This window comes from Giraffa tippelskirchi, chromosome 3, assembly GCF_054371585.1.
Source record: "Giraffa tippelskirchi isolate mGirTip1 chromosome 3, T2T-mGirTip1v1.2.pri, whole genome shotgun sequence".
NCBI classification, from domain to species: Eukaryota; Metazoa; Chordata; class Mammalia; order Artiodactyla; family Giraffidae; genus Giraffa; species Giraffa tippelskirchi.
In genome coordinates, this window is record NC_137277.1 from 97361908 (window position 1) to 97382123 (window position 20216).

Here is a 20216-nt window from a genome sequence, read left to right on the forward strand (position 1 = left end):
GCCCAGAGATAAATCCACACACCTATGGACACCTTATCTTTGACAAAGGAGGCAAGAATATACAATGGAGAAAAGACAATCTCTTTAACAAGTGGTGCTGGGAAAACTGGTCAACCACTTGTAAAAGAATGAAACGAGAACACTTTCTAACACCATACATAAAAATAAACTCAAAATGGATTAAAGATGTAAACGTAAGACCAGAAACTATAAAACTCCTAGAGGAACACATAGGCAAAACACTCTGCGACATAAATCACAGCAGGATCCTCCATGACCCACCTCCCAGAATATTGGAAATAAAAGCAAAAATAAACAATTGGGACCTAATTAAAATTAAAAGCTTTTGCACAACAAAGGAGACTATAAGCAAGGTGAAAAGACAGCCTTTAGAATGGGAGAAAATAATAGCAAACGAAGGAACGGACAAACAATTAATCTCAAAAATATACAAGCAACTCCTGCAGCTCAATTCCAGAAAAATAAGTGACCCAATCAAAAAATGTGCCAAAGAACTAAACAGACATTTCTCCAAAGAAGACATACAGATGGCTAACAAACACATGAAAAGATGCTCAACATCACTCATTATTAGAGAAATGCAAATCAAAACCACAATGAGGTACAATTTCACTCCCGTCAGAATGGATGCTATCCAAAAGTCTACAAGCAATAAATGCTGGATAGGGTGTGGAGAATAAGGGAACCCTCTTACACTGTTGGTGGGAATGCAAACTAGTACAGCCACTATGGAGAACAGTGTGGAGATTCCTTAAAAAACTGGGAAGAGAACTGCCATATGACCCAGCAATCCCACTGCTGGGCATACACACCGAGGAAACCAGAATTGAAAGAGACACGTGTACCCCAATGTTCATCACAGCACTGTATATAATAGCCAGGACATGGAAGCAACCTAGATGTCCATCATCAGACGAATGGATAAGGAAGCTGTGGTACACATACACTATGAAATATTACTCAGCCATTAAAAAGTACATTTGAATCAGTTCTATTGAGATGGATGTAACTGGAGCCCATTGTACAGAGTGAAGTAAGCCAGAAAGAAAAACACCAATACAGTATACTAATGCATATATATGGAATTTGAAAGATGGTAATGATAACCCTATATGCAAGACAGAATAAGAGACACAGATGCATAGAACAGTCTTATGGACTCTGAGGGAGAAGGTGAGGGTGGGACGTTCTGAGAGAATAGCATTGAAACATGTATATTATCATATATGAAACAGAATACCATTCCAGGTTCGATGCATGAGACAAATGCTCAGGGCTGGGGCAATGGGATGACCCAGAGGGATGGGATGGGGAGGGGGGTGGGAGGGGGTTCAGGATGGGGAACACATGTAAACCCATGGCTGATTCATGTCAATGTATGGCAAAAACCACTACAATATTGTAAAGTAATTAGCCCCCAACTAAAATAAATAAATTAAAAAAAAGAAATAAGAATAATAAATGTTTTTCTTGAGTCACTGCTGTCAGAGTCACCGAGAGTCACAGTCTGTCTCAGCTCCCTAGGATGCCGTCCAACGCTGTGCTGGTCTCTGGACCTTTTGGGGGGGCAGCTCAGATTCTAATCTGGTCCTACTCCTATGTGTTCTTGCCTCCAATGTCCAAAGCTATCAGGACTCATGTGTTTTCTTTTGTGGGAGCTCTCAATGTCCTTTTATATATTCCATAGACACAGAGTCTGCCTGGTTGATCATGTGGATTTAATCTGCAGTTTGTACAGTTGGTGGGAAGGTTTTGTGTCTTCTTCCTTAGCCACGCTGCCCCTGGGTTTCAATTGTGGTTTTATTTCCACCTCTACATGTGTGTCATCCACTGGAGTTTTGCTCCTGAGGCTGCTCTGGAGGTCTTGGATTTGCCCCTGTGAGGATCAGGCGTGAGGGTGGTGCAGCTGCTTGTGTCGTAGGATTTCTGGCAACACCAGGTACTTGGGTGGGGGTGGGGGGTGTTGGTGGCTAGGGCAGCAGGAAATATGGTGCTCTAGAAGGGTATGGTAACCAGTGTTGGCCAATAAGCTCCAGTATTCTTGCCTGGAGAGCCTCTCTCTGACAAAGATACCTGGCAGGCCACAGTCTACAGGGTTGCAAAGAGTTGGACACCACCGAAGTGATCCTGTCCGCATAGACGCAAGACTTCTTTTGCCTGTGGCAGTTCTGCCCCAGTGAATGTTGAGTGTGAAGGTGGTGCAGCTGCTTGGCTTGTGGGGACCCTGGCGGCACCAAGAGTGCAGGGACATGGACTGCCTCTGCTGAGGGAGTTATGGCCCTAGCAGAGTCTTTTTTTGGAGCTTCTTATAGCTGGCAATCAGAAGGCCTCTTTGGCTAGTCTTTCTCCATAGCTCCACCCGTTCAGGCACTCAGAGGGCTCCCTTGCCTTGGGTCCTTCTCTGTTGCTCCATTCATCAGGCACAGAGAGGGGCCCCCCTGGCTGGGGTCCTACTCTGTAGATCAGGGCATCAGGCACTTAAAGGAGCACCCTGGGTGGGGTAGTACTCTGTAGTTCAGTGTGTCAGGCATTTGATGGGCCAGCCTCTCTATTGTTCAGCTGCCATACTGGCGTGTGGGGAGAGAGAAGCTATGGTGATGGTTCTACCCCCTAAGCATGACTCAGCAGTATCACCTTGCTTCCATGGCTGTCTGGCTCCCGGCATTGCCCACCACGATCTCCTCCCTCACATCCTCTCAATCCGTCTCTCTGCAGTCAACAGCAGTCCTCGCCCTGGGATTGCTCCACGATCCCTAAACTATCTTCCAGGGGACCAGCGTTCCTGTCTGGGGTATGTATGGCTGCTGCAAGGACTGTCTGATTCTCATTCCATTTAGGCTGTCGCAGATCAGCTGTTTCATTCTCAGCCTTATATGTTTCTCCTCTGACTCAGACAATTGCCCCGATATGGGGATCGGATCCCTGCTTCAGTTTCCCCACCTGCTGAGGGCAGGTCCAGTCCTATTAACACTCCTGTTTTTCCCGCTAGTTCCTTCATCTTACCGAGTTTTGCATGGTTCTATATATTCTTTTCCACTATTCAGGTATTCCTGTCTGCTCTCAGCTGGTGTTCTTCATGCAGTTCTGTGTCTGAAGGTGTATTCCTGATGTGTCTGTGGAGAGAGATGTACTCCACGTCCACCTACTCCTCCACCATCTTGTTCTTCCCTAAACTCTTAAAAATCCCACTCCAGTATTCTTGCCTAGAAAATCCCATGGACAGAGGAGCCTGACAGGCTACAGTCCATAGCGTCACAAAGAGTTGGACGTGACTGAAGTGACTTAGCCAGCATGCATGCATGTTATATGTTATATATGCATTCTTTTGTTTGAATGTGTGTTTCATGATGACATGAAATATTAATAACAGGTCAGGAAAGGAACAAATTGGCTTTTAATATTTACTGTGTCCCTAGCGACAGAGGATGAAATAATAGGATGGCATCACCGACTCAATGGCTGTGAGTCTGAGCAAACTCCGGGAGATAGTGAAGGACAGAGAAGCCTAACATGCTACAGTTCATGGGTTCACAGTTGGACATGACTTAGTGACTGAACAACAATAACAACAATAACAATGTCCATAGGACTGTGGTGGCACACAAAATAAGTAGTCATATTTTTAATATTAGATTTCTATAACCTTTTTAGTGATACAGCATCATGATAGCTAGATTTACCTATCCATTTTACTAATTTCAATACTCACCATGGTTTTTTATATACCATGTATTCCATTTTCTTAAGTTATTTTTACAGTTTCCTCTGGTTAAAGATTACCTCAAGTGATGTTTCTAGATAGTCTCTGCTGTTGTGCAACTTTCTGAAGCCCCTACCTATCTGAAAATGTCTGTTTCTTGCTGTCACACAAGAATAGTTTGGCTATAGAATCTTAGAGTCACATTCTTCTTACTTGCAAATATGACTGTTTTCTAGTTTTTAGTGTTATAGATGAGATTTTCAATATTAGTGTGAATTCTTTTTCCTTTCCAGGTGACCTGTTATTATTATTATGTTTATTTTCTACCTGGAAGTTTGAAGGATTTTATTTTTATCCTTGGGCATTAGAAAAGTTACCAAGATATATTTCAGTTCTTGTACATTTTTTCCCCGATATCCTATGCCAGCTCTAGGCTATTTCACTAGATATTCACAATAATACTCTTGGAGGTTGTCATAATTATACTTTGGGGAATCTTCCAAAAAGCAGAGACTGAGATGATGACAGTGTGGGCAGCTGATTCGGGGAAGTTATCACAGGGAATGAGACTGAGGGTACTGGGAAGAGTGAAGGCGGGGAGGAGGGAAAGCCAGGCTCCAGGTACAGTATTGAGCTGGTTACCAACCTGGGCAACTAGGGTTCAGTTTACCTGGGGGCCTTTTGAGGAATTGTGTCAGCTGTGCTTCAGGCTTATTCACTTGAAATAGGAGAAGGAAAGTATTTATCCACCAGCTTCCATTCCCTCCTTAGCCAAAAGTTGCTCCAGAGGATGTTAACATGCTTTGAGTTCCTGATTTGAGCATTTATCTTCCAGAATCTGGATCTCTTACTTGCTTTACCTTTGTTAGACTGTTTGCTGAAATTGTCTGCAAGCATCAAGAGAAGCCCCAGTGAATACCGTGGATTAGAGTTACGTTCCTTCATGCCACAATTGTGTAGCAAATATCTAATTTCTTTAAGTTTAAAAAAATAGTTATATAGTTTTTAAAGATCACTTTCCATCTACAGTTATTACAAAATATTGGCTATATTTCCCATTTGTATAATACATACTTGAACCTCTTTCCTCCAAAAGTTTGTGCCCCCCACTGCCCCACTCTATATTGCCCTCCTCACTGGTAACCACTCATTTCTTCTCTGTATCTGTGAGTCTGCCTCTTTTATATTATATTCACTACTTTGTTGTATATTTTAGGTTCCACAGATAGTGATATCATCCCTGGAGGAGGGCATGGCAACCCATTCCAGTATTCTTGCCTGGAGAATCCCAATGGACACAGGAGCCTGGTGGGCTATAGTCCATAGGGTCACATACAGTTGGATACAACTGAAGCAGCTTAGCATGCATGCATAGTGATATCATACAGAAATATCAAATTTCCTGATGATAATCAGAGTCAGTTGCCCCATTAGTTGCCTGGGAGTGTGGCAGCTCTTTTCTTTGCTTGTTGGTCCATTGGTTTGAGAGGCTCCCAAATGACAGAATATGTAGTAGTCATAGCTTTAAATTCAGTGTAACTCTTTCTGTGTTCTCTGGCAGAAACTCTTTCTCCTACCCTTCATTTTCACTCCGAATGCCAGGACTCAGGGTTTTTAATCCAGTAGAGCCTAAGGAGGGCTTCCCTGTTGGCTCAGCGGTAAAGAATCTCCCTTCAATGCAGGAGATGTGGGTTCAATCCCTGGGTCAGGAAGATCCCCTGCAGAAGAAAATGGCAACCCACTCCAGTATTCTTGCCTGGGAAATCCCATGGAAAGAGGACCCTGGCAGGCTACAGTCCATAGGATTGCAAGAGTTGGACACAACTTAGTGACTAAACAGCAATAACAACAACAGCAGAGCCTAAGGATGTAGAAATAGGCAGCATGAATTCTGAAAGTGGGTCACTAGGGGTGGGGATAAAGGGGCCAATCCTACTTTTATCCCCTGTTTTTCAGATCCTGAATTTTAGTAACACTTCACTGTGTGTTGGCTATAGCTTCACTATATTTAGGGAATCTTGGAGGACACAGTCAACCTTGCTGGATGTGGTACCCAAGCTGGTCTCCTAGCTGGACCCTTAATAGGCAATTTCATCATTTTACCAGGCTGGCTTCTTCACAGTGCTATGGTACACTGTGGGATCTGAGGATTATTTTGCCATGCACTCATTTCATTTACTTTCACTATAAAATGTGTCCCTCGATCTCTGTTACTGGGATCCTAAGTTGTAAACCATACAGTCTTCAAGCCCTCAGAATGATGCTAACTGAGGAATCTTGGATAAGAAAAGCAAACTCATAATCAAAGCAAGTGTTAAGATATATTACTGCCCTTCTAGGATGTCACCAACTTGTCACCACATAGTTGACCTTCTTGAGGGATATTTCTATACTGAGGCAACATACTGCATATCTGCTGCTGGCAGCTTAGGAATTCATCAGTGACAATGGTCAGTTCCATCTTAGTGAGAGAGAGTCCATCTCTGCCTTTAAGTTTGCTTCATCCATGGGACCACTGTGCAAGCACCAGGGTGGCTGAAGGCAGAAGCTGACTGATATCCCCTGGACAAGTAAACCCATTCACAAGATTGTCCAGAACCTCTCTGAACACTCTAGAATGTTCAAAGCAAACATTAACACAAGACACAAATACCCATACATGGTTTGGTGTCTCTGCCAAGATTCATCCACAAAACTGTTTCTCAAACTTCCTTGTCTCCAAGCCTCTAATTGTGGTCATTTCAGGACCCTGACCAATCAGTAAAGCCATCTGTCTGCCCAGAAGTCTACTGCCTATCTTCACTTCAGGCAGTTTCTTCCTGCATACAAGGTATATAAACAGTAAACACTTGGCTCCTCTTATAGCTCCTGGGAAAACTTTCATTTTCCACTTACCTTCAGGGCCACCTTTGAGTGTGGCTGTAATGTGCATTTTCAGTTATCATAAATAAATTGAGCTAATCCACCTGTGAACTAGGCTCAAATGTTTTCTCCTCTGTAAGCTGGTCATAGGGAAGCCTCCACGAGATCATCGGTGTAGCTAAAGGAAGACATCAGTGCAACAAAGGAAAGTCACGTGGAAGTTGAAGCCATGTGGCTATGCAACTTGTGCTCTCTGGTCTGCCTCAGTTCAGTCCTCCATGTAATGTACTATTCACATCATATAGAGGTTTCCTTCCATTCCTGGATAACCTTATGACTGTGGATCTCACAATTCCAACTCATCATAGGCAGCTCTAGGTACTTAGACGCACTTGATGTCCTAGCCTCTGCTAGGGCTCAGAAGCATGCCAGGAGCTGCTTTTGAAATGGCGAGTTGTTCCATGTCTTCAAAGGTTTGACCTTGCTCCGTAACCAGGGTTTGTGCTGGGACTCTCATAATGAGGTTTGACAGACACTCTATACAGCATCCTAATGCGGCATTCATCTTCTATACTATTTGAGCATCAGGGCAGCTCAGAGTGCAGCCTGGACCTCCTCTAGGCAGGTCTGATGATTCTGGGCAGCATATACTGAACCTACAAATGGCAGCCTTCCAAGATGTTGATAACTGGTTCACAGAGTATGTGTGGTATGTGCCAACATCAGTATCCAAATAAGCCTACCTTCCAGGCTGCCATACAGCACTGAGCAGAGGTCCCTGTGGGGAGTTTGGGGGAGAATGGATACATGTGTATGTAAAGTCCCTTTGCTGCCCACCTGAAACTATCACAACATTGTCAACTGGCTATACTTCAACACAAAATAAAAAATTAAAGTGCTTTAAAAAACTATAAATCTACCAGGTGCAGTGCCTCTAGCTTAGTGGTAGGACACATAGGTGAACAATTTGTCATTTATTGATATATTTAAAAAGGGCTTTCCCAGGTGGTGTAGTGGTAAAGAATCTGTTTGCCAGTGCAGGAGACGCAAGAGATGTTGGTTGTATCTCTGGCTCTGGAAGATCCTCTGGAGGTGGAAATGGCAACCCACTCAAGTATTCTTGCCTGGAAAATTTCATGGACAGAGGAGCCTGGAGGGCTACAGTCCATGGGGTGGCAAAGAGGTGGACACAATATATTAGAGGAGATTTTCCCCACATGTTTCAGTTCATTGTATCTTTTAAAACATCACTCACGCGGTAGGTATTTGAAAACTTTGAGGGTTTTATTGCCCTCTTGTTGTGGTTGTTCAGTCATTAAGTCATATCCAACTCTTTGCAACCCCATGGGGTGCAGCACACCAGGCTTCCCTGTCTTTATCTCTTGGAGTTTGCTCAAATTCATGTCCATTGAGTCAGTGATGCTATCTAACCATCTCATCCTCTACCACCCCTTCTCCTTTTGCCTCCAATCTTTCCCAGAATCAGGATCGTTTCCAATGATTTGGCTCTTCACATCAGGTAGCCAAAGTATTGGAACTTCAGCTTTAGCATCAGTCCTTCTAATGATTATTCAGAGTTGATTTCCTTTAATATTAACTGGTTTGATTTCCTTGGTGTCCAAGGGACTCTCAAGAGTCTTCTCCAGCACCACAATTCAAAAGCATCAATTCTTCAGGGCTCAGCCTTCTTTATGGTCCAACTCTCACATCAATACATGACTACCGGAAAAACCATAGCTTTGACTGTGTGGATCTTTGTCGGCAAAGTGATGTCTTTGCTTTTTAACACGCTGTTTAGGTTTGTCATAGCTTTCTTTCCAAGGAGCAAGTGTCTTTTAGTTTCAAGGCTACAGTCACTGCCTACAGTGATTTCAGAGCCCAAGAAAATAAAATATGTTTTACCAGGACAATCTAAACACTTGCTGCTTCCTACTCACCAATTACCCTGGTGTCATCAGTGTTGTCAACCAGCAATCACGCTGGTTCTGTGGAATATCAAGATAATCAAGATCTCTGTGGACTATATTGTGACAGAGAACAGAGATTTAATCTGGTCCTAGGATAAAGCAGACAATGAACAATAGGTATTTCCTCAGTTTTATTGGACTCTTTGTGACCCCATGGACTGCAGCACCCCAGGCTTCCCTGTCCATCATCAACACTTGGAGCTTGCTCACACTCATGTCCATTGAGTTGGTGATGCCATCTAACCATCTCATCGTCTGTCATTCCCTTCTCCTCCTGCCTTCAATCTTTCCCAGCATCAGGATCTTTTCTAATGAATCAGTTCTTTGCATCAGGTGACCGAAGTATTGGAACTTCAGCTTCAGCATCAGTCCTTCCAGTGAATATTCAAGACTGATTTCCTTTAGGATTGACTGGCTTGATCTCCTTGCAGTTCAAGACTCTCAAGAGTCTTCTCCAACACCACAGTTCAAAAGCATCAATTCTTCAGTGTTCAGCTTTCTTTATGATCCAACTCTCACATCCATACATGACTACTGGAAAAACCATAGCTTTGACTAGGTGGACCTTTGTTGGCAAAATAATGTCTCTGCTTTTTAATATGCTGTCTAGGTTGGTCATAGCTTTTCATCCAAGGACCAAGCATCTTTTAATTTCATGGCTGCAGGTACCATCTGCTGTGATTTTGGAGCCCAAGAAAATAAAATCTGTCACTGTTTCCATTATTTCCCCATCTCTTTGCTATGAAGTGATGGGACCAGATGCCATGATATTTGTTTTTTGAATGTCGAGTTTTAAGCCAACTGTTTCATTCTCCTCTTTCACTTTCATCAAGAGGCTCTTTAGTTCCTCTTTGCTTTCTGCCAAAAGGGTGATGTCATCTGCATATCTGAGGTTATTGATATTTCTCCTGGCAATCTTGATTCCAGCTTGTGCTTCATCCAGTCCAGCATTTCTCTTCATGTACCCTGCACAGAAGTTAAATAAACAGAGTGACAATATTAAGTCTTGACATACTCCTTTCTCAATTTGGAACCTGTCTTTTGTTCCATGTCCGGTTCTCACTGTTGCTTCTTGACCTGCGTACAGATTTCTCAGGAGGCAGGTCAGATGGTCTGGTATTCCCATATCTTTAAGACTTTTCCACAGTTTGTTGTGATCCACACAGTCAAAGGCTTTAGCATAGTCAATGAAGCAGAAGTAGATGGTTTTATGGAACTCTCTTGCTTTCTCGATGTTCCAATGGTTGTTGACAATTTGATCTCTCGTCCCTCTGCCTTTTCTAAATCCAGCTTGAACATCTGGAAGTTTTCAGTTCATGTGCTATTGAAGCCTTGCTTGGAGAATTTTGAGCATTACTTTGCCAGTGTGTGAGATGAGTGCAATTGTGCAGTAGTTTGAACATTCTTTGGCATTACCTTTCTTTGGGATTGGAATGAAAACTGACCTTTTCCAGTCCTGTGGCGGCTGCTGAGTTTTCCAAATTTGCTGGCATATTGAGTGCAGCACTTTGACAGCATCATCTTTTAGGATTTGAAATAGCTCAACTGGAATTCCATCACTTCCACTAGTTTTGTTTGTAGTGATGCTTCCTAAAGCCCACTTGACTTCACTTTCCAGCATGTCTGGCTCTAGGTGAGTGATCACACCATCGTGGATATCTGGGTCGTGAAGATCTTTTTTGTATCGTTCTTCTGTGTATTCTTGCCACCTCTTCTTAATATTTTCTGCTTCTGTTAGGTCCATACCATTTCTGTCCTTTACTGTACCCATCTTTGCATGAAATGTTCCCTTAGTATCTCCAATTTTCTTGAAGATATCTCTAGTCTTTCCCATTCTATTGTTTTCCTCTGTATCACTGAGGAAGGCTTTCTTATCTCTCCTTGCTATTCTTTGGAAGTCTGCATTGAGATGGGTATATCTTTCCTTTGGAACTCTGCATTCAGATGCAGCAAACATCACAGCAAACAGCTTTTGATCCTTATTATTTATGGGGATTGAGAAAAATACATTTGTCTGCTCAAAAGCTGCATATTAAGTACCAGAAGCTGTGATAATTTTCTAGGAAAATACCACATCTTGTATCGCAGTTGTGATTATGACAACCACTTTTTATGTTTGTTTTGGTCCACTGTCATTCACCATGATCCCTCTAGTTTTTGCAGCAACCAAATAGGCAAACTGAATGGGGGTATCCTTTCATCCAAATCTTTGATAGTGATGCTAATTTCTGAAATTCCTTCTGAGACATAACAGTGCAGGTTTAGAGACTTCCTCTTGTCCTTTCCAAACACCATTGCTCTTATTCCTTCAGTCGAGGAAACAATTTTGATTGCATAAGGGAATGGGCAATAACTGCACAGACATCGGTAGACCCATTGGACCTCTCTGGGAGGGCCATGGGCCAGGATTCCGTTTATAGTCTTGCTTACATGAGCCTTGCTCTAATGAAGGGTATAGTGGAATTTTAGATTTCTTGCTATCAGAGTCAACTGTGATCCTCTGCCTTATAGCCTCTTGAATGGTCTGGGAATTCTTATTTCCCTAGTACATGCTTATTCTGGTAACTAGCTTCAGAGTTCCCTGGGAATTGGGAAATATTTATCATGTATTTACAGTGGTGTTTCAGGATACTTCCTTGAGAGGATCTAGCCTCTTCATTAGTCAGTGAGCTCTGGATCTGAGACTGAGCTCAGACTCTGAGAATTGACTTAGATCCTAGAAAATGGGTGAGTGTGTGATTTTTCTATTGTAGTGGCTGGCAGCAGTTCTTTTGCTTGCCAAATTTCACCTTCTGGTTATACAGATGAAGCCTAACTCTAGCTGGCTACCCATCCATCTTGCACTCATGATCTATTAACCATTCCCACAGATCCCTAGAGGTTAAGGCACTCTGATTGTCACTCTGGCCTTGCTGCCCATTTCAATAATGATGTCCACCTTGTTTCTGTAAAGACAAAATTGCTTCCGCTATTTTAGAATCCCAGCAATACCAGGGAAACCAGTTCCAATGTAGTATCTCCCACCATCAGTCGGCAGCTACAGCCAAGTTTCTCCACCGTGTTGACACATTCTTTATTAACCAGGTGGAAGAGTATCCTTTAGACCTCCTCAGGGATCATAGTTGGGTTGTGAGCACTTTGTTCTAACATAAATCCATGACAACATTCCATCTCTCTGAGCCTTTTGATCCTTTCCCCATTACTCTGCCAAGGCAATTCTATTCCTAATTTACTTGGGTCAGATAACTGTCAAAGAACGATCCCAGCAATGCAATAGGACCAATTTTGTTTGTCCTCACTAAGACATCAAATTCTAGATCATGGGAGAAGTTTCCAGTATCAGTAAATTCTCCCCTCTCTAGTATCATACTCTAACCTTGTATATGAGCACCTTCAGCATCTGCTCCTACACTTGTTCCCTTGGTTTCTGCCTTGCAGTTCTTTAGCTCTGCTGTTTCTTCCCAGAGCAAGGAGCATATATCCCTGTGATGGTGCTGTGCCCTGAGCACTCCTAGCATTACAGCTCTGACTCTACAGGGTAGGCACCAATGTCTTGCTCTTGGGTTGTGCTTAGTCGCTCAGTCATGTCCGACTCTATATAAATAAATCTTTTGTATTTGTGTATGTACTTATAGAGCAGAGCAATAACCTTCTAATGGGTCCATTCTGGAGGGAAGAAAGTGACAGGGCCTGAACACAAGAGGAAGGAGCATATATTATGAGGCATTTTCCTCAGATGAGGTTTTTGTAGGGTCTCTTGGTCTGGGTTTCTCAACAGCAGCACCACTGGCATATGGGTAGGGCAATTCTCTGTCACTGGGGCTACCTTGTATATTGTTGGTTGTTAACGGTGTCCCTGGCCTCTTTCTAGTAGGGTGTATTTTCCTAGAACAGATTATCACAGCTTCTGCAACTTTTGGGCAGACAAATGTGTTTCTCTCAGCTCCTTCCCACAGTGTGATCACTGCATCTTCCCGGTGAGAACCACTGCTTGGGTGATTGGACCCAGGCTCCTGCAGATGTCCCTTGGGTGTTGGCAGGATTCCTCAGGGTGCAGGGGAAGTGAGGTGTCCTCCATCTCTTCCTGTGCAAGTGTGGTGTCTGCAGCAATGGCTGGAGCAAAAATGTGGGCTAGGAAGATGCCAGCTAGGGCATAAAATGTGTCTGAGCCAAAGGCAGATCATCGGTGCTCATTTCACAGAAGTGAACACTGAGGCTCAGGAAGGTAAAACAACAGGCTGATACATTTAAGTCTGATGTCCTGGGCAGCAAGATAAATAAGGCACAGTTCCTCTCCTCAAAGAATATTCAGTCCAGCAACTGTGAAGGATTATATAATAGATCATTGCACATTGTGTTGATGTCATACAACTAGCAAGTGAGGGAGCTAAAAACAGAATGAGGTATATTCATATTAGTACCATATAGATATGCTTCAGGATTTTATTATGTTGACTGCACAGTAGAATTTTTGCTAATTTTTTCCTGAACCTGGTATCATTTAACATATCATTTAATGTAACCAAGTAGGCTGTCTCATTCTCAATTTTCAGATAACGAGATGGCCCTTTTTTATACACCTTCATATGATCTAGACACATTATGCTTAAAGAGACACTGCTCTGTAGAGGGGGATGACCTCAGACTGATAAAATCAATGCAGAGAAGCACAGAGATGCAGGCACAAAGTAATGTGGCCAGTGGCGGGACACAGTGGGACCCAAAGACACTTTCCATTAGGTCTGTCTTCAACGTCCAATGGTGCGACTAATTAAGATATGGGCTGGTACTAAGTAGCTCAACTCTTTCTAATAGTGGCTTGTGAAATTGTGGAAACTGTCTAAAAATATAGAGCCTATATGAGAGAAATAACATTGTTACAAGGGAATTGATAACCAAGGATAATGGGAAAGAGAAGAAATAGCAAGTTGGAGCTAATTACCAGGGAAAGCCCCTGACACTGAGCTCGGTGAGGCGGGATAAGGGTCTCCTGAGGGGAGGGGCAGAATCACCATCAGTACATTTAAAAATAGGCGACAGAGCACTAGAAACAGGACTATTGGGAATAATTTTGCATTAGGCAGGAAAGGAGGTAATTGACTAAGTGACCTAATATTAAGAGCTTTCTTTCTCATGAATTTCTAGAATTCTAAAAAATAAAATAAAATCTTATAAGCTGTATACAGAAACCGTAGGTACCTAATGACTGGAGATGCCTAAATATAGCCCCAAATTATTCATAAATGGAAAGCGGGAGCAGCCATGCCCCAGATGGAGCATAATAGGAGGGTCAGAGGGAATGCAGGAGAAGGACAGGGAAAGTGGAAACACTGTCAGGAGTCATATTTCTCTGATGCAGGCACATGGGGCTGTGCCCAAGTACACTTGGGCTGGGAGAAGGCTGTGTTAGTTAATTGCAGACAGCTGACATTTCCTCTCCTCTTTCAGTCCTACTCTCCTATAAGACAAAGATTGCAGAGACCACCGTGTGTGAACCCCCATATCACCCATATCTTCCAAGTCAGTTCTCTCCCTTCCTTACAACACACGACTGATCTCAGAGCACTGTTTCCCAACTCAAAGTCCAAAGCTTGCCTCTCAGCTGCTGGAGGCTGACTTAAAATGGAGATTTCAAATATCACTCTGAACCAGTGGTATCTGGATGTCTGTGGGTGGAACCTACAAATCTGCATTTAAAAAAAAAAAAATTTCCCTCGGTAGGTCTTACATGCAGTATTAAGTTGCAGAAACCGCTTGGAGAAGAGCAGGCTGGCTAAACGAAAAGAAACCACAGGGGAGGGAAGTGCAGCCTAGTCCTTCTCCCCTCTTTCCCCATCTGCTTTCCCTGATTTTCCTTTCAAGAGACCTCGTTCCACATCACTCCTGAACTTAAAAGTATGTATTAGAAAAGTGAAAGTGTTAGTTGCTCAGTCATATCTGACTCTTTGTGACCCCATGGACTGTAGCCCTCCAGGCTTCTCTGTCCATGGTATTTTCCAGGCAAGAATACTGGAGTGGGTTGCCATTCCCTTCTCCAGGGGACCTTTGTGACCCAGGGATTGAACCCAGGTCTCCTGCACTGCAGGTGGATTCTTTACTATCTGAGCCACCAGGGAAGCCCCAGTATGTACTTATGCTATGCTATGCTAAGTCGCTTCAGTCGTGTCCGGGTCTGTGCGACCCCATAGACGGCAGCTCACCAGGCTCCGCCGTCCCTAGGATTCTCCAGGCAAGAATACCGGAGTGGGTTGCCATTTCCTTCTCCATTGCATGAGAAAGTGAAAGTGAAGTCGCTCAGTCGTGTCCGACTCTTAGCGACCCCATGGACTGTAGCCTACCAGGCTCCTCCGTCCATGGGATTTTCCAGGCAAGAGTACTGGAGTGGGGTGCCATTGCCTTCTCCGAGTATGTACTTACACACCCATAATTTATAGTTTACCTACTTTCAAGAAGACATTAATATAATTTTCTTATATGTCTAATATGCTGGCTATGGTTTCCATACTTTGTATTTTTCATATTGTTTAAACCCTTTAGAGGACAAGGATTAGGACTTAACCATCTTTCTATCCTTTGCCATTTTTGGTAAAAACTAGATATTTGTTTTGAAAGCAACTAACTCATATCTGTAAAAAGGAATAAGAGTAAGGTTTGCACTGGAAACCCAGAGTGTGCCCCCTTCGCCAATGTGAGAAGGAATAGTCTGGAGGCTGGACACTGAGCTTGGTATTGAGATTGGCTTTTGTTTCAGCTCTACCAGCAATCATGTATGAACATTTCAGCAACATTTCCTGCAGCCTCCCACTTTATCTTCCCTTAAGAAGGGATAACAATCACTTTCTGACTTCTCTCACAAAGCAGCCAAGACAGTAAGCATGATAATATCACTATTTCATATCACTTTTCACTTGGGAAAGCTAAAAATGACCTCAACATTATCAACATCATCATTTCACAATCTGCGAACTGTGGAACAGGAGTTCAGTCTGGGTTCCCAGAGATAATTATTTTCCTTCACCCCAGAACATGTTAAATAAATCAGTAAAACACAAAGATTCCAGGAATTAAATCTAGTTAAATGTATATCAGTAGTTGGTCTTCTAATTCACCAGGTAGTGTTAGATCTCAAGACAAGGAAAATAATCAGCATTGTTTAATTTTTGACATGCTATCCAACAAACAGCTAAGCCATTTTCATAGAAGGCAAAATTACAGTGCTGTTACTGGTATGTGGCTACTGTATCTAAAGTTAATTGGATTTTCCATTATGATGAGGTTTGTTTTTCAGAACTGAATCTCTTACTCTCTTCCAATTGCTCTGAGTTAATGGTGAGACAGGAGATACACAAGGCACAGATTGGGAGGTATCTCATGAGGTCAAAAAATCCTCAGGTATATTGAAGCATTACAATGTGCAAATAGGAACTAGGATTTGTGTAGAATATATTCAGTATGTCTTCTCAAAAAGAAGTTTTTCAGGAGGGAAAGTTGACTGCTTGTTATTGTAGTCTCTCTCTCTCCTAGACAGTAATGTGTTTTAGTTCCATTAGGATATTGAGTGTTATCTGTGCAGAGTGGAACAAAATAGCCAGGCCAACTTTTTTCTCCCCTAGTCCGATGAATTGCTCTACAGCTTACGTAATTTAGCATCAGTTTGCTCTCTCTGGTGTTTTGAAACATGAAAAGAGCTTTCAAAGTGAGAGAACTGGTTTGAAAAAAGCTTCAGCACCACTGATGGGCAAGGAGACAATGGGGCTTTCCCAGTTGTGAAATGGCAACTCACACCGTCACCTTGAAAATCACAGTGAAAAGAATGTGGCTGCATATTCTCCAGCAACCTCAGTGGCCCAGAGAGTAGGTCCCTGGGGAGGTGAACAGCCAGCCCAGTGCACCCAGGGCCCATGAAGGGGTGGAGAGTTTCCTTGGTCTAGGTTTCCACATAGGAAAGAATTTTGGTTTGAAGTTTTGACCTTCTCTATGAAAAAAAAAGCGATGCAATAGAAGTACTTTCTGGTTGTGTTAGCTTATCAACAATTATGTGCAATTGTTTATCATATATTATTATACAGTTTACTGGATTGAGAATTCCTTGAGGAATTATTATGTCTTAATCATCTTTATGCCCAGTATATTAAACTTCAGTGCGTCAACTTAAGTTTTTAAAATATCTATTCCTTTGTGTCAAGGGTGTTCATTTGTTACGTATGAACATTAAAAATAAGCCAAAAGATGGCTGTGCCTGAGTAAGTTGAGCAAAGGCTTGAGTGAGCCCTTGTGTGGCTGAAGAAGACCGAGGAAGATTGCTGGGGGAAGAGGGAGGAACTCAAGATGGAACATCATGAACCAGATGATACTGTCAAGGAGAACTTAATTGATATTATAATCAGAAAAATCAACCAACTACTGGAAGCAGAAAGGAATCTGCTTGAAAATGGATCAACATATATTGGACTGAATGCTGCTTTCTGTGGCCTAATAGCAAATAGTCTTTTTCAACCCATCTTACCTGTGTCACAGGCTCATATAGCTGGTGGCTTACCAAAGGCAGTGATTCCATTTTTGATGGCACACGTATCTTACAAAGGTTTTGTGATTTGCATTATGTGAGGTGGATTGGTTGGTCTTGTTTTCGGTGGCCTGCACTGTTTTCTTGGCTGTCCCCTGTGAACAATGGCCTAGCAGCCAGGTATAACTCAGTCCTGCTCCCCAAGAAAGGAAACATCTTAAATGATTGGACTAGGATTTCTAGGCCTGTCTTTGTGGTTGTTGTTTAGTCGCTAAGTCATGTCCAATTCTTTTGTGAACCCATGGACTGTAGCCCGCCAGGCTCCTCTGTCCATGGGATTACCCAGGCAAGAATACTGGAATGGGTTGCCATTTTCCACTCCAGGGGAATCTTCTCAACCCAGGGATTGAACCTGTGTCTTCTGCATTGCAGGCAGATTCTTTACCACTGAGTCACTGGGGAAGCCCAAGCCTGTCTTTAGAAAGATGTTACTTCCAATTTTGCTCCAGACTGGGCTGCAGCATCCCAGCTGCAGACAATATCAGCTACTTTCAAAGGTGCTTCAGTTACCTGAAACTGGCCTAGAAATTCAGTGATTGTTAAGTGAATCTGTACACAAAAATAAAACTATAAAAATAACCTACATCTAAGTATGAATAAGCAGACATAATTTAAAAATATGCCATAATTTTGCTAATCTATTAGGATAATTTCTTAATTTTTTAAGTCACTATGAGTCTAAAAATAAAGTGGCATAATCCTCTCTAGACATCCAACACATGGAGCCACTGGACCAACTGACATCAGTGAGGAAAGCTTCAATACAGGCTCTTGAAGATGGGAGGAAGCTGAGAGAGACAAACTAGGGGGACAGCTGGTGAAAGCCATGGACTTAGCCTGAATCCAAAATGTTTTAACAGCATTTCTCCAAATATCTGCCTTTTAATGTCCTAAAAACAAAAATATTTTCTCTATGTCAACTTTTACATTAAACTTAAGTATTTGTTCTACTGCTTAATGAAAGAAAGAATACAAGAACATTGCCTGACACTTGGATGGCTTAAAACAATTAAATAGGAAATTGATGAAACCATAAACCTAATTGAAAGTGGGCTCCAGACTGAGAATTGCAGTTCAGTCACAATCACAATTCTCCTTTCATTGCAAAGCTTCATTAAACCATGCAGTAGCTACAAAACTTTTATCTAGATTCTAGATAAACTTTACAGTTTATAAAGCATGCTCACACATAGTAGTATCTCAAGTGCCCCCAACAGAAAAATACTATATAATGCCTAGAGAGACACTTGTGGCCTTTATTTTAAGGGGCAAGTTTACCTTAACCTCATCTTTGGAGACTCATAATTTCACACTGCAGATGGAAATCTGAAGGTAGAGATGAGAACTCCAAATCCCGTGGAATCTAGAAAAAGCCAGACTGACCATACAGATGTTAAAGTGTACTCTGGTGCTAGGGCTGCATGTGCTATCTAATTCCAGCAAGCTCAAACCACAATTTGCCGAGGGCTACCTGCATTCCATGATTATAATCCAAGTCAAACGCAAAACAAGAAAGGCAGACGAGCCTCTGCTCTCCCCCATCATCTTCCGTGTGGATAGCACAATGATATGCCAGGCTATATGCTCTATACGTTCTCCCCTCCCCACCGCAGGGCCCACTTCCCATCACCCAGTTGCAAACCTCTATTCTCAGTTTTTAGGGAAACCAAATAGTTTAACCTTCTCTGCATGACAGTACACTACTAGAAAAATGTCTACTGTTTCCTTGATGTCTGGTAAATTGAAAGATACTCGTGGTCCTGTTAGCATTGCATTTTTTGAAAGTTTCTTACTTCAGATTTGGAAAATGACAAAGAGATCTCAGTAGTTTTCAAAAGTCTCAGAAATAAGTTCTTGTGGTAACAGTTCCTCTTAAGAGCCTCCGTCTTGTCTTCTGCACTTTTAGATGCACACCTACAAAGAGGACATAATGAGTCCATTTTAACACTCTATTCCTTTTGGTCTCTAATGGGAAGTTAAATTAAAAATATTAAATTCCCATTTTTTTCATTGAGGAGTTTCATGGCTTCAGTTGTTATATTTAAGTCTTTAATTCAATTTGAGTTTATATATGGTGTGAGAAAATGGTCTATTTTCATTCTTTCACATGTAGCATCCTTTTTCCCCAACACCACTTATATGTTACATCTTCTTTATCCATTCATCTGTTGGCAGACACTTAGGTTGCTTCCATATCTTGGCTATTGTAAATAGTGCTGCTATGAACATCAGGGTGCCTGCATCTTTTTGAACTGGCGCTTTCATTTTTCCTCATACATATACCCGTTCATCATGGAGGTGTCTCAAAAAACTAAAAACAGAACTACTACGTGATTCATATATATACATTTACACACACACACACACACACACACACACACACAGAATGGAATACTACTCAGCCAAAAAAAAAAAAGCAATGAAATTTTGCCATTTGCAATATAAATGGACCTATGGATGAATGGAGGGCACTATGCTTAGTGAAATAAGTCAGACAAAGACAAATACTGTATGTTATCACTTATATTGGAATCTAAAAAATAAAATAAATAAATGATTATAACAAAATAGAAACAGACTCACCAATATAGAACTAGTGTTTGCATTGGGGGAAGTGTAATGGGAGATGGAGAAAATAGGCAAACGGGATTAAGACGTAAAAACTACCATTTATAAAATAAATAAGTCACGAGGATGTAATGTATGGCACAGGGAATATAGTCAATAATAGGATATGTACTTTGTATGGTGCAGTATCTATAGAAATATTGGATAACAATGTTGTACACCTGAAGGTAATATAATATTGTAAGCCAACTATAGTTCAATAAAATTTTAAATCCCCTCTATATAGTCAAAATTTTGAGAAGCAAATTCAAGATAGAGGCATTAATGACCCTGTTTTCTTTCTTTAGTTGCCCAGATGTTGAACCTTGGCTGCTTACAGTCCTACTTTGAACATCTACTTTTTGAGTTTTTCTCACTCTTTATCTGTGGTCTCACTGCCATGTCTCACACTTCTCATGTATCTGCTCTGGTCCTGGATTGCCTTTCTCAAATAAAGTAAAAGTGAAGTCCTAGTTTTATCCCAGGTCATCAG

The 20216-nt window shown here is 42.0% G+C and overlaps 1 protein-coding gene and 1 pseudogene across 3 annotated transcripts in view; one reads left to right on the plus strand and one right to left on the minus strand.

Annotated features, from left to right (window-relative positions):
• Positions 1 to 20216, minus strand: part of LOC145540764 (uncharacterized) — a 170072-nt gene that overhangs the window by 62995 nt on the left and 86861 nt on the right. Inside the window, exons 5-6 of one of the 2 annotated variants that reach the window (XR_014078537.1) lie at positions 18910 to 19030; positions 4392 to 4608 (exon numbers count right to left, since the gene is read on the minus strand). The exons of the other annotated variant lie outside the window; for it this stretch is intronic. The gene's annotated coding sequence lies outside the window, so the exon portion shown is untranslated. The remainder of the gene's footprint in view (positions 1 to 4391; positions 4609 to 18909; positions 19031 to 20216) is intronic. 2 annotated transcript variants of the gene reach the window in all.
• Positions 15914 to 17652, plus strand: LOC145540763 (transmembrane protein 126A-like; annotated as a pseudogene). Its single transcript, XR_014078533.1, has 2 exons — positions 15914 to 17303; positions 17521 to 17652. The product of XR_014078533.1 is annotated as a transmembrane protein 126A-like (transcript).